A 16,256-nucleotide genomic window follows, 5' to 3' on the forward strand; every position below is an offset into this window, starting at 1 on the left:
AAATTAAAGAAGACACAGATAAATGAAAAGACTGCCCTAGTTCATGAATTGAATAATTAATATTGTTAAAATACCCATACTACCAAAAGTGATCTATGTATTCAAATGCAATCTCTATTAAAATCTCAGTGGCATTCTTTATAGAAATAGAAAAAAAAAAAAAAAAAAACTCATACAGAAACACAAAAGACCCCAAATAACCAAAGCGATTTTGAGAAATAACAAAGATAAACATTTTCCACTTTATGATTTTATAATATTACAAAGCTATGGTAATCAAAACAGTATGGTACTGGAATAAAAACAGACACATATATAAATGTAACTGAATAGAGATATATAAATCTACACATTTACAGTCAACTGATCTTCAACAAAAGTACAAAGAACACACAATAGGGAAAGGATAGTCTCTTCAATAAATGGTGTTAAGAAAATTAGATAACCATTTGCAGAAGAATAAAATTAGATCTTTATCTCATAGAATAAACAAAACTCAGAATGGATTAAAAAGTTAACTGTAAGACCTGCAACTTTACTAGAAGAAAACATAGAGAAAAAGTTTATTGAAATTAGTCTTGGCACAGATTTTTTGGTCATGACACCAAAAGCACAAGCAGCAAAAGTAAAAATAGACAAGTGGGTTTGCATCAACCAAAAGGCTTTGCACAGCAAAGGAGAAACTGACTGAGTTAAAAGGCAGTCTACAGGATGAGAGGCAATACTTGCAAACCATATATCTGATAAGGGATTAATACCCAAAAAATATAAGGAAATCATACAACTCAATAGCAAAACAAACAAACAAACAAAAAAACCAAATAATATGATTTCAAAAATGAGCAAAGGACCTGAATAGACATTTCTCAAAATAAGATACACAAATGGACACCAGGTACATGAAAATGGTTTTCAACATCACAGATCATCGGAGAAATACAAATGAAAATCACGATGAGCTATTACCTCACAACTGTTAAAATGATTATCAAAAAAATGAAAGATGAAAAGTGTTGGCTAGTTGTGGTGGCTGATGCCTGTAATCCTAGCACTTGAGGAGGCTGAGGTGGGCAGATCGCTTGAGCCCAGGAGTTTGAGACCAACCTGGGCAACATGATGAAATCCCATCTCTACTCAAAATACAAAAACTGAGGTGGGAGGATCACCTGAGCCTGGGGAGGTCGAGGTTGCAGTGAGCCGTGATGCACCACTGCATATTCCAGCCTGGGTGACAAAGTGAGACCTCGTCTCTAAATAGATAGGTAGGTAGGTAGGTAGATAGGCAGGCAGGCAGATATAGATACATAGATAGATAGATAGATAGATAGATAGATAGATAGATAGATAGATAGATAGATAAAGTATTGGTAAGGATGTGGATACAAAGGTATCAGCTCACCCCAAATGATAAATACATTCAATGCTCTTCTGCTCTTGAGCCTTGAAACTACATCACTGGTTTGCCTGGGTCTCCAGTTTGCAGATGGCAGATCACGGGATTTCTCAGCCTTCATAATTATGTAAGTCAATATCTTATAATAAAAATCGTATATGTGAAAAATGAATTACAGATAGATAGAGAGATAGATACATGCATACACTCACAGCTCCTTTGTGTTCTCTGGAGAACCCTGTCTAGCATACCTGGGGCAAGAGATTGTGGATGGATACATAACAATGGCACCTAAGGACCCAAACAGAAGCTGGTATGAGAGTTCATACTCATTAGAACGATTCTTTCCCCCCCAAAAAAACCCTAAACCAGAAAATAACTAGTGTTGGCAAGGAGGAAGAGAAATTGGAATTCTTGAGTACTGCCAGTGGGAATGCAAAGTGGTACAGCTATGGAAGAAAATAGTATGAAGGTTCCTCAGAAAATTAAGCATAGAGATAAAATATGATCCAGCAATTCCGCTTCTGGGTATAAACCCAAAAGAATTGAAAGCAGAGACTAGAACAGATATTTGTATATCAATGTTCCTAGGATCATTATTCGCAGTAGCCAAAAGGTGAAAACCACCAAAATATTCAGTGATGGGAATATGGATAAATAAAATATGGTCTATATATACAATGAAATATTATTCAGCCTTAAAAAGAAATGAGATTATGATACATGCTACAACATAGATGAACCCTGAAGAGCAAATTTTTGTTTTCGGCTAAATGAAATAAACCCCAAACAAAAGACAAAAAATATATGATTCTACCTACACAAGGGACCTGGAATAGTCAAATCACAGAGAGAGAAAGTAGAGGCTGGACACAGTGGCTCATGCCTGTAATCCCAGCAGTTTGGGAGGCCAGGGTGGGTGGATCACTTGAGGTCAGGAGTTCAAGACCAGCCTGGCCAACATGGTGAAACCCCGTCTCTACTAATAATACAAAAATTAGCCAGGTATGGTAGTGGGTGCCTGTAATCCCAGCTACTTGGGAGGCTGAGGCAGGAGAATCACTTGAACCTCGGAGCTGGAAGTTGCAGTGAGCCAAGATCGTGCCATTGCACTCCAGCCTGGGTGACAGAGTAAGACTTCATCTCAAAAAAAAAAAAAAAAAAAAAAAAAAGGAGAATAGTGCATACCAACCAAGGTCTTGAGGGTAAGGGAAATGCAGATTTGTAGTTTAATGGGATTAGAGTTTTCATTTGGGAAAATAAAAACGTTCTGGGGTTGAATGGTGGTGATGATTACACCACAATGTAAGTATACTAATGCCACTGAACTACACACCTAAAAATTGTTAAAGTGGTAAATTTTTATGTTAAACATATTTTACCACAATAAAATAAGCTCATTGAACTGCACAGTTATTTTTTGTTTTATGTAACTTTAAATCTCAACTTTTAAAAATCTTAATTTAAAGAGATATTTTAACCCCTGGAATTGCAAATAAAACATTCATTCAAGAACAAAAGAATAAATAACAAAATAATACAAATTTCAAAAAGATGCCTGATCCAAAGCATTTCATTTGAAGTAGGTTGTTTTGTTTGCAAAATGTACTAATTCCAAAAGAAAATCGTCTGGATACAGGTACATGGGCAGTAACATGCAGGAACTTACTACCTTCCCTTATTATTAAGAGAAGACTTGGTTTCTTCTCTTATTTGCTTCCCTGTCTCTCAGCCAACTGGCTTCTGGATGCCATCTGATCAACTGCCATTTGGGACCTGGCCTAATTCAACATCTTCCTCTGCTCAGGGACCAATGCCAATTTCTTTTCCTAGTTGAAATCTCTTAGACCCCTAAAAAAAAACTACTATTTATTTCTGGCCTGAGAGAAATAGGACATTACAATTTTAGAAAATGTAAAACAAAAAATATGTATATGATAAGCTCTATAGCAATCACTAAGACAGTACCTCAATAACTATAGTAAAGAATCATAAAAAGAATTTGAATAGCACACTAGAAATATTCAGGTAATGAAAAAGAAGCAGTAAAGGATGAATAGAGGGAAAAAAAGATGTGACACTAAGCAAACAAAAAGTAAAGTGACATGTAAATCCAACTGTACTAATAACAGCATTAAATGTGAATAGATTAAACAATCAAAGTGAAGAGGCTGTCAAACTATAAAAAAACAAGACCAACTATATGCTGTGTATGGGATACACTTTAGATTTAAAGATACAAATAAATTGAAAGTAAAAGGACAGAAGAAGATATATCATGCAAATAGCAGCCATAAGAAAGCTGGCTATACAAATACTCAAAAAATAGACTTTAAAACCAAAAAAAGAGATGAAGAGGGATATTTTATATTGACAGAAGGGTCAATCCATTAAGAAGATTTGGCAGTTATAGACATATATGCACCTAAAAAAAGACCCCAAAATACATGAAACAAAAATTGATATAATTGGAGGGAGAAATAGGCAATTCGGCAATAATATTAAAGGCCGAGCATGGTGGCTCACGTCTGTAATCCCAGTGCTTTGGGAGGTGAAGGCAGGAGCACCACTTGAGGCCTGGAGTTTGAGACCAGCCTGGGCAGTATAGTGAGACCCCATCTCTACAAAAAAGTTTAAAATTAGCCTGGTATGGTGGTGCATGCCTTTAGTTCCAGCAACCTGGGAGGCCGAGGTGGGAGGACTGCTTGAGTCCAAAGGAGGTCAAGATTGCTATGATCATACCATTGCATTCCAGCCTGAATGACAGAGTGAGACCCTGTCTCAAAACACAAAAACAAAAACCAATAACAGGTGGAGACTTCGATATCCCATTTTCAATAACAGATAAAACAACTGGGTGGAAGATGAATCGAAAAATGGAAGAACACTGTAAACTACCTAGATCTAACAGACATCTTTGAATATTCTGTCCATAACAGATATCTTTGAATATTCTGTCCAACAACAGCAAAATATTCATTTTTCTTGTACACATGGAACATTCTGCAGGAAAACCTATATGCTAGGTCGTAAAACAAGCCTGAGTAAATTTAGAAGGATCGAAATTACACAAAGTATGTTCTCTGACCACAGTGAGATTATAAACTGATAGCATATAGAAATTCAAGGGACCCAAAATAGCCAAAAGAACGCTTAAAAAGAGCAAAATCAGAGAGCAATTTCCTGATTTGAAACTGTCACACCACAGCAATCAAGACAGTGTGGTAGAGACAAAATGAGAGACATAATCAATGGAACAGAATTGACAGACCAGAAATAAATCTTCACATTTATAGTCAATTGATTTTTGAAGAGGGTGGGGAAAGAAGAGTCTTTTCAAAAGCAGCACTGAGTCACTGGATATGGTGCTGTGTCACACGGACAAAATAATAAACTCAGATGCTTACCTCACAGAGTAGATAAAAAATTAACTAGAAATGGATCACAGACCTAAAAGTAAGAACTAAAACTAAAGAACTCTTGGAATAAAACATGAGTAAATCTTCATGATCTTGAAGTAGGTGATGGTTTTTTAGATATAACACCAAAAGCATATGCAATAAAAAGAAAAAAATAGATAAATTAGATTTTGTCAAAATTAAAATTTTTTAAAAATACTTTAAGTTATGGGATACCTGTGCAGAACATGCAGGTTTGTTACAATGGGTATACATATGCCATGGTGGTTTGCTGCACCCATCAACCCATCATCTACATTAGAAATTTCTCCTAATGCTATCTCTCCCCTTGCCCCCCAGCCTCTGACAGGCCCCGGTGCATGATGTTCCCCTCCCTGGGCCCACATGTTCTTATTGTTCAACTCCCACTTATGAGTGAGAACATGCAGTGTTTGGTTTTCTGTTCCTCTATTAATTTGATGGGAATGATAATTTCCAGCTTCATCCATGTCCCTGCAAAGGACATGAACTCATTCTTTTTAACGGCTGCAGAGTATTCCATGGTGTATATGTCCCACATTTTCTTTATCCAGTCTAACATTGATGAACATTTTGGTTGGTTCCAAATCTTTGCTATTGTGAATAGTGCTGTAATAAACATATGTGTACATGTGTCTTTATAGCAGAATGATTTATAATCCTTTGGGTATATACCCAGTAATGGGATTGCAGGGTCAAATGGTATTTCTAGTTGTAGATCCTTGAGGAATTGCCACACTGTCTTCCACAAAAACTAATTTACACTCCCATCAACTGTGTAAAAGCATTCCTATTTCTCCACATCCTCTCCAGCATCTGTTTCCTGACCTTTTAACAATTGCCATTCTAACTGGCATGAGATGGTATCTCATTGTGGTTTTAATTTGCATTTATCTAATGACCAGTGAAGACGAGCTTTTTTTAATATGTTTGTTGGCCGCATAAATGTCTTCTTTTGAAAAGTGTCTGTTCATATCCTTTGCCCACATTTTGATGAGATTTTTTTTTCTTGAAAATTTGTTTAAGTTTCTTGTAGATTCTGGATATTAACCCTTTTGTCAGATGGATACATTGCAAAAATTTTCTCTTATTCTGTAGGTTGCCTGTTCACTCTGATAATCATGTCTTTTGCTATGCAGAAGCTCTTTAGTTTAAATAGACTCCATTTGTAAATTTTGGCTTTTGTTGTAATTGCTTTTGGTGTTTTAGTCATGAAGTCTTCACTCATACCTATGTTCTGAATGGTATTGCCTAGGTTTTCTTCTAGGGTTTTTTATGGTTTTAGGTCTTACAATTAAATCTTTAATGCATCTTGAGTTCATTTTTGCATAAGGTGTAAGGAAGGGGTCCAGTTTCAGTTTTCTACATATGGCTAGCCAGTTTTCCCAAACCATTTATTAAATAGAGAATCCTTTCCCCATTGCTCATTTTTGTCAGGTTTATCAAAGATCAGATGGTTGTTGATGTGTGGTGTTATTTCTGAGGCCTCTGTTCTATTCCATTGGTCTATACATCTGTTTTGGTATCAGGAATATGCTATTTTGGTTACTGTCGCCTTGTAGTATAGTTTGAAGTCAGGTAGCATGATGCCTCCAGCTTTGTTCTTTTTGCTTAGGATTGTCTTGGCTATATAGGCTCCTTTTTGGTTGCATATGAAATTTAAAACAGTTTTTTCTAATTCTGTGAAGAAAGTCAATGGTAACTTGATAGGAATAGCATTAAATACACAAATTACTTTGGATATTATGGCCATTTTCATGATATTGATTCTTTCTATCCCTGAGCATGGAATGTTTTTCCATTTATTTGTGTTCTCTCTTATTTCCTTGAGTAGTGGTTTGTAGTTCTTGAAGAGGTCCTTCATATGTCTTGTAAATTGTATTCCTAGATACTTTATTCTCTGTGTAGTAATGGTGAATAGGAGTTTACTCATGATTTGGCTGTTTGTCTATTATTGGTGTATAGGAATGCTTGTAATTTTTGCATGTCGATTTGGTATCCTGAGAATATGCTTAAGTTGCTTATCAGCTTAAAGAGACTTTGGGCTGAGATGATGGGGTTATCTAAATATATAATCATGTCATCTACAAAGAGAGACAATTTGACTTCCTCTCTTCCTATTTGAATACACTTTATTTCTTTCTCTTGCCTGATTGTCCTTGGCAGAACTTCCAATACTATGTTGAATAGGAGTGGTGAGAGAAGGCATACTTGCCTTCAAGTTTTCAAATGTAATGCTTCCAGCTGTTACCCATTCAGTATGATATTGGCTGTGGGTTTGTCATAAATAGCTCTTACTATTTTGAGATATGTTCCATTAATACCTAGTTTATTGAGTGTTTTTAGCATGAATTTTATTGAAAGCCTTCTCTGCATCTATTGAGATAATTATGTGGTTTTTGTCATTGATTCTGTTTATGTGATGGATTATGTCTATTAATTTGCATATGTTAACCAGCCTTGCATCCCAGGGATGAAGCCAACTTGATTATGGTGGATAAGCTTTTTGATTTGCTGCTGGATTCGGTTTTCAAGTATTTTTAAATATACATTAAGTTCTGGAGTCCATGTGCAGAATGTGCAGCTTTGTTACATAGGTATACACATGGCATGATGGTTTGCCACATCCATCACCCTGTCATCTACATTAGGTATTTCTTCTAATGCTATCCCTCCCGTAGTCCTCCACCCACTGACAGGCCCCCATGGGTGATGTTCCCCTCCCTGTGTCCATGTGTTCTCATTGTTCAACTCCCACTTGTGAGTGAGAACATGTGGTGTTTGGTTTTCTGTTGTTGTGTTAGTTTGCTGAAAATGATGGTTTCCTGCTTCATCTATGTCCCAGCAAATCACATGAACTCACCTTTTTTATGGCTGCATAGTATTCCATGGTGTACATGAGCCACATTTTCTTTATCCAGTCTATCATTGATGGGCATTTGGATTGGTTCCAAGTCTTTGCTATTGTGAACAGTGCTGCAGTAAACATATGTGTGCATGTGTCTTTATATATGCCAGTGTTTTATTGAGGATTCTCTCATCAATGTTCATCAGGGATGTGGCCTGAAATTTTCTTTTTGTGTGTGTGTGTGTGTCTCTGCCAGGCTTTTGTATCAGGATGATGCTGGACTCATAAAATGAGTTAATGAGGAGTTCCTGTTTTTCTACAGCTTGAAATAGTTGCAGAAGAAATGGTACCAGCTCTTCTTTGTATTTCTGGTAGAATAAGGCTGTGAATCCGTCTGGTCTTCGGCTTTTTTTGGTTGGTATGCTATTAATTACTGCCTCAATTTCAGAACTTGTTATTGGTCTATTCAGGGATTAGACTTCTTCCTGGTTTAGTCTTGGGAGGGTGTATGTGTCCAGGAATTTATCCATTTCTTCTAGATTTTCTAGTTTATTTGCATAGATGTGTTTATAATATAGTATGGTAGTTTGTATTGCTGTGGGATCCGTGGTGATCTTCCCTTCATCATTTTTATTTATCATGTCTATTTGATTCTTCTCTTCTTTATCAGTCTGGTTAACGATCTATTTTATTGATATCCATCTATTTATTGATATCTATCTATTTTATTGATATTTATCCAGCCCCTGGATTCAATGATTTTTTGAAGGGTTTTTTGTGTCTCTATCTTCTTCAGTTCTGCTCTGATCTTAGTTATTTCTTGTCTTCTGCCAGCTTTTGAATTTGTTTGCTCTTGCTTCTCTAGTTCTTTTAATTGTGATGTTAGGGTGCCAACTTTAGATCTTTCCCACTTTCTCCTGTTGTCATTTAGTGCTATAAATTTCCTTCTAAACACTGCTTTAGCTGTGTCCCAGAGATTCTGGCACATTGTGTCTTTGTTCTCATTCATTTCAAAGAATTCATTTATTTCTGCCTTAATTTCATAATTTATCCAGTAGTCATTCAGGAGCAGGTTGTTCAGTTTCCATGTAGTTGTGCGGTTTTGAGTGAGTTTCTTAATCTTGAGTTCTAGTTTGATTGCACTGTGGTCTGAAAGACTGTTATGATTTCCATCCTTTTGCATTTGCGGAGGAGTGTTTTACTTCCAATTATGTGGTTGATTTTAGAATAAGTACCATGTGGTGCTGAGAAGAATGTAAATTCTGTTGATTTGGGGTGGAGAGTTCTGTAGACTTCTATTAGTTCTGTTTGGTCCAGAGTTGAGTTCAAGTCCTGAATATCCTTGTTAATTTTCTGTCTCGTTGATCTAATATTGACAGTGGGGTGTGTTAAAGTCTTCCACTATTGTTGTGTGGTAGTCTAAGTCTCTTTGTAGGTCTCTAAGAACTTGCTTTATAAATTTGGGTGCTCCTGTATTGGGTGCATATATATTTAGGATAGTTAGCTGTTCGTGTTGCACTGATCCCTTTACCATTGTGTAATGCCCTTCTTTGTATTTTTTGATCTTTGTTGGTTTAAAGTCTGTTTCATCAGAGACCAGGATTGCAACCCCTGCTTTTTTTGCTTTCCATTTGCTTAGTAAATATTCTTCCATCACTTTATTTTGAGACTATGTGTGTCTTTGCACACGAGATGGGTCTCCTGAATATAGCACACTGATGGGTCTTGATTCTTTATCCAATTTGCCAGTCTGTGCCTTGTAACTGGGGCATTTAGCCTGTTTACATTTATAGTTAATATTGTTATGCGTGAATTTGATACTGTCATTATGATGTTATCTGGTTATTTTGCCCATTAGTTGATGCAGTTTCTTTGCAGTGTCAATCTTTACATTTTGGTATGTTTTTGCAGTGGCTGGTACTGGTGTTTTCTTTCCAGATTTAGTGCTTCCTTCAGGAGCTCTTGTAAGCCAGGCCTGGTGGTGGCAAAATCCCTCAGCATTTGCTTGTCTGCAAAGGATTTTAGTTCTCCTTCACTTATGAAGCTTACTTTGGCTGGATATGAAATTCTGGGTTGAAAATTCTTTTCTTTAAGAATGTTTAATATTGGCTCCCACTCTCTGCTGGCTTGTAGGGTTTTCAGAGAGATCTGCTGTTAGTCTGATGGGCTTTGCTTTGTGGGTTCTCTCTGGCTACCCTTAACATATTTCCCTTCATTTCAACCTTGGTGAATTTGATGATTATGCTTCTTGGGGTTGCTCTTCTCAAGCAGTATCTTTGTGGTGTTCTCTGTATTTCCTGAATTTGAATGTTGGCCTGTCTTGCTAGGTTGGGGAAGTTCTCCTGGATAATATCCTGAGGTGTGTTTTCCAACTTGGTTCCATTCTCCCCATCACTTTAAAGTACATCAATCAAACATAGGTTTGGTATTTTCACATAGTCCCATATTTCTTGGAGGCTTTGTTTGTTCTTTTTCATTCTTTTTTTTCTCTAACCTTTTCTTCACACTTTATTTCATTAAGTTGATCTTCAATCTCTGATATCCTTTCTCCTGCTTGATCAGTTCAACTACTGATACTTGTGTAATCTTCACAAAGTTCTTGCGATGTGTTTTTCAGCTCCATCAGGTCATTTACATTCTTCTCTAAACTGGTTATTGTAGTTAGCAGTTCCTCTAACCTTTTATCAAGGTTCTTAGCTTCCTTGCATTGGGATAGAACACGCTCCTTTAGCTTGGAGGAGTCTGTTATTAACCACCTTCTGAAGCCTACTTCTGTCAATTTGACAAACTCATTCTTCATTCAGTTTTGTTATTTTGCTGGTGAGGAGTTGTGATCCTTTGGAGGAGAAGGGGCATTCTGGTTTTTGGAATTTTCAGCCTTTTTGCACTGGTTTTTCCACATCTTCATGGATTTATCTACCTTTGGTCTTTGCTGTTGGTGACCTTTGGATGGAGTTTTTGCATGGTCATCCATTTTGTTGATGTTGAGGCTATTGCTTTCTTCGTTTTCTTCTAACAGCCAGGCCCCTCTGCTGCAGGTCTGCTGGAGTTTGCTGGGGTCCACTCCAGACCCTGTTTGTCTGGGTATCATCAAAGGAGGCTGCAGAACAGCAAAGACTGCTGCCTGTTCCATCCTCTGGAAGCTTTGTCCCAGAGGGGCACCCACCAGATGCCAGCTGGAGCTCTCCTATATGAGGTGTCTGTCGACCCCTGCTGGGAGGTGTCTCCCCGTCAGGAGGCACAGGAATCAGGGACCCACTGGAGGAGGCAGTCTATCCCTTAGCAGAATTCGAGTACTGTGCTGGGATATCCAGTGCATTCTTCAGAACCAGCAGGCAGGAATGTTTAAATCTGCTGAAGCTGCATCCACAGGCGCCCCTTTCCACAGATGCTCTGTCCCAGGGAGATAAGAGTTTTATGTATAAGCCCCTGATTGGGGCTGCTGCCTTTCTTTCAGAGATGCCCTGCCCAGAGAGGAGGAATCTAGAGAGGCAGTCTGGCTACAGCAGCTTTGCTGAGTTGGTGTTGGGCTCCGCCCATTTGAAACTTCCTGGTGGCTTTGTTTACACTGTGAGGGGAAAACTGCCTACTGAAGCCTCAGTAAAGGTGAGCGCCCCTACTTGCACCAAGTTTGAGCATCCCAGGTTGACTTCAGACTGCTCTGCTGGCAGTGAGGATTTCAAGTCAGTGGATCTTAGCTTGCTGGGTTCCATGCGGGTGGGAACCACTGAGCAAGACCACTTGGCTCCCTGGTTTCAGCCCCCTTTCCAGGGGAGTGAATGGTTGTCTCGCTGGTGTTCCAGGAAGCCACTGGGGTATGAAAAAAAAAACTCTTGCAGCTAGCTCAGTGTCTGCTCAAACAGCCCCCAAGTTTTGTGCTTGAAACCCAGGGCCCTGGTGGTATAGGCATCCGAGGGAATCTCCTGGTCTGTGGGTTGCAAAGACTGTGGGAAAAGTGTAGTATCTGGGCCAGATACCTCCATCCCTCACAGCATGATCCCTCAAGGCTTCCCTTGGCTAGGGGAGGGAGTTCCCTAACCCCTTGTGCCTCCTGGGTGCGGTGACGCCCCTGCCTACTTCTGCCCATCCTCCATGGACTGCACCCACTATCTAACCAGTCCCATTGAGATGAACCAGGTACCTCAGTTGGAAATGCAGAAATCACCCACCTCCTGCACTGATCTCACTGGGAGCTGCAGACCAGAGCTGTCCCTATTTGGTCATCTTGCCCAGGAAAGCAAATTAAAATCATTTATGTTTCAAAGTGCACCATCAAGAAAGTGAAAATAAATCTGCAGATTAGAGAAAATACTTGTAAATCATACATCTATATGGGATTTGTATCTATTATGTATAAGTAACATTCTCACCATTCAATACTAAAAGAAAAATAACCCAACTAGAAATAAGTAATGGATCAGAAAACACATTTCTTCAAAGAATATATAAAAATGGCCAATAACCACATGAAAATATGCTTAATATTATTAGCTATGAAGAAAATGTAAATCAAAATCACGAGATACCACCTCTCATTGGCTGGGATGTCTATAATTGAAAAGATAAAAACAAGCCCTGGAAAGGATGTAAAGAAATCAGAACTCTCACACACTGCTGTGCAGTCACTTTGGAAAACAGTCTGTCAACTCTTCAAATGACTAAACATAGGGTTACCATATGACTTCATAATTCTACTCCCAGGTGAAAATATATGTCCACACAAAGGCTTGTATATATAAACTTGTATAGCAGCATTTTAATTTTTCCAACAAAAAATGGAAACAACTCACATCTCCATCAACTGATAAATGGATAAAATGTGGTATATACATATAATGGAATATTATCTGTCAACAAAAAGGAATGAAATACTGACACATGGTTTCACAGAATGGACCTTGAAAACATTATGCTAAGTGGAAAAAGATATTCACAAAAGACCACATATTGTATGATTCCATTCGAATGGAATGTTCATAGTAGGCCACTCTATAGAGACAGAAAGAGATCTGGGTTGTCTAGGGCTGGGGATCTTGGAGAATAATGGGGATTGACTGTTGGTGGGTTTGGGATTTGGTTTTGAGGTGATGAAAATGTTCTAAAATTACGTTAAGGGCAGCACAATACTGTGAATATGCTAAAAGCATACACTTTTAGTATATTATACACGTACATTTTACATACTGTAAAATTCACCCATTTAAAGCGTACACTCCTAAGTGTACATTTTAGGAGTGTACTTAGGAGTGTACACTTTATGAGTGTTATGGTGTGTGAATGTAAATTTTATGGTATACAAATTACAACACAATAAGACTGTTTAGAAGAAAAGATGGGTGGGGAGGATATGGTTTCAGGTAGCAGAGGGTCACTGGAGCAGGTAGAAAGAGGCAGTGAGTCACAATGCACTGGGAGATGGGCAGGACTGGACATCTGAGTAGATATGAATGAGGCAGAATGTGCATTTCAAGTGTGAAGCACCTGCAAGCTTAATCTTTCAGGATGTGAACTTTAGCAGTGGCTTAAAGTAGTCATATGAGCCTTTTGATGGGGGAAAGAGAGAATACTTGTAGGGATATTCTAGTCAGTTCCACCACTGGGAATCTATTTTAGTTTTAATAAGTAAGCCTGATCAGGAGGCTCTACTTTCTCAAGGTCTACACCAAGATTTTGCAACCTCAGCTCCATTGACACATGGGGCTGAATAATTCCTATTCTTTCTTGTGTTGGGTTGTAGTGATGTTTAGCAGCACCTCTGCCTTCTACCCACTAGATACCAGAAGTAACTCCCCCAAACCCCAAGTCTGACAACCAAATATGTCTCCAGACATTGCCATATGTCAACTAGATGACAAAATAACTTCTGGTTAAGAACCAGTGAATTATATCTAGGTTTTTGTAGGTTGGGAATCAGTGGTGTACTGATAAACATTTAATAGACAGTTCTCTTCAGTGGGGAAAGCTTTTGTCTATTCTGTTTGCTGATTTCCATGGAGTAAATATTTCCTCAGTGGCTTATTTCAAGCTATTATACAAATGCTGTCAACACGCTTGCACAATCCCCAAAGATTTAACAATCAGTTTTATCAAGCCAATGTCGCCAGCTTCAGCACATTACATGAGAAGATTTACAGTGCTTGAGTGAACACGGCATTTCCATGTTAAATATCTGAGATTGTTGATACCCAAGCGACCTTGGGGCCTACTCCAACTTGGCCCAGGAATTGGCCCAGAGCTCCAACTCCTGTGGTCTCCTGCCCTTTCACTGTAGACCTTATCACCTATTCTCAGTCTTCTTTATCAATTCCTAATGAGATCTGTTTTCCTTGGCATTTTCTTTCACTGAAACTACTGGAGCTGAAGTCTGAAATTAAAAACAAAAACAAAAACAAAAAACCCTCATTCACATAAGACTGAGCCAATGGGACTACCTGTTGTCACCTGGCCAGTCAAGCAGACAAACTGGGTTCAAGGCCTCAAGAGAAGGCCTTTGTAATACAGGCTCTAGGTCCTGGCAGATTCCTGCCCCTCTTACATTGCTATTAAGTAATAAGTCAACTGGGTTCACCTTCTGAAGCATGAAATGGTCCCATAAGTATGTCTGGGGTAGAGTGTGTGCAGTAGGCTCAGGATGGCTGTGTAGAAGGTTGGACATGAGTCAACATGTCCTGCATACTGAGAGGTGATTGATGTGTGAAGCTGGAGAGTAGAGTGTTTAGACATAATTCTGAAGATCAATTTGTGTGCTAATTTTCCTGGGCAGTTGTTTGAGAGTCAAGGCCATGCCCAGGCAAATGTTCAATTCTGAGTGTGATGCTTTTGTTTCCACAACCGTGAAGCCTGTTAGTATGTAACACATTGCATTATTATTAGCTATTTAAATATCTAAAGCCAAAGATATTGGAATTGGTACTGGAAAATGTGAAATAATTTTTGGATAAAACAGTACACTAACTTTGACAGTGATGACAAAATAAATTCATAAAAATTTCATTAAAATGGCAATTAGCTTTACATTAAAAAGTAAGAGTAAAGAGTCACCTATGAAATTGTATTCATTGCTATAACACATTTTAGTCACATAATAAGAGGAAATATGGTATCATATAATTACCAATGTTTACGACAAGGTAAGCTCAGATCCAAATAGTCTTTTTTTGTTTTGACTTCTCATATTTATTTCAATTATAAATAGGATCACACTGCCATGTTCATTTTTTTTTTTGAATTGTAGTGCAGATCATACAGGTAATTCTTTTTTTTAGTTTTTTTTTTTAATTGTACTTTAGGTTCTGGGGTACATATGCAGATCATGGAGGATTGTTGCATAGGTACATGCATGGCAATGTGGTTTGTGTCCTACAAAGGACACAAACTCATCGTTTTTTATGGCTGCATAGTATTCCATGGTGTATATGTGCCACATTTTCCTGTGTTGAGAAAACTGGCTAACCATGTGCAGAAAGCAGAAACTGGACCCCTTCCTTACACCTTACACTAAAATTAACTCCAGATGGATTAAAGACTTAAACATAAGACGACACCATAAAAACCCTAGAAGAAAACCTAGGCAAAACCATTCAGGACATAGGCATAGGCAAAGACTTCATGACTAAAACACCAAAAGCATTGGCAACAAAAGCCAAAATAGACAAATGGGATCTAATTAAACTCCAGAGCTCTGTACAGCAAAAGAAACACTCATTAGAGTGAACTGGCAACCAACAAAATTTTTGCAATCTACCCATCTGACAAAGGGCTAATATCCAGAATCTACAAAGAACTAAAACAGATTTACAAGAAAAAAACAAACCTATTCAAAAGGGGGTGAAGGATATGAACAGACACTTTTCAAAAGAAGACATTTATGAGGCCAAAAAGCATATGAAAAAATGCTCATCATCACTGGTCATTAGAGAAATGCAAATCAAAACCACACTGAGATACTCACCTCACTCCAGTTAGAATGGTGATCATTAAAAAATCTGCAGACAACAGATGCTGGAGAGGATGTGGAGAAAAAGGAACACATTTACACTGTTGGTGGGAGTGTAAATTAGTTCAACCATTGTGGAACACAGTGTGGTGATCCCTGAAGGACCTAGAAATAGAAATTCCATTTGACTCAGCAAGCCCATTACTGGGTATATGCCCAAAGGATTATAAATCGTGCTATTATAAAGATACATGCACATGTGTGTTCATTGTGGCACTGTTTACAATAGCAAAGACCCGGAACCAACCCAAATGCCCATCAATGATAGACTGCCATGTTCATTTATACATAAACTCCTTTAAGACTCAAAGACTTAAATTTATGATTTTTTAAGATTGTACTTTAGGTTCTGGGGTACATGTGCAGATCATGCAGGATTGCTGCATAGGTACATACATAGCAAGGTGGTTTGCTGCTTCCATCCCCCCATCACCCCTATCTGGCATTTCTCCCCATGTTACCCCTTGTTAACCTCCCCACTCTCCACTGTCCCTTCCCTAACCCTGCCAATAGACCCTAGTGTGTGATGCTCCCCTCCCTGTGTCCATGTTTTCTCATTGTTCAACACCCACTTATGAGCGA

The sequence above is a fragment of the Aotus nancymaae genome, unplaced genomic scaffold (genome assembly GCF_030222135.1).
Source record: "Aotus nancymaae isolate 86718 unplaced genomic scaffold, 86718_ANA_hifiasm-v0.15.2.pri h1tg000079l, whole genome shotgun sequence".
NCBI classification, from domain to species: Eukaryota; Metazoa; Chordata; class Mammalia; order Primates; family Aotidae; genus Aotus; species Aotus nancymaae.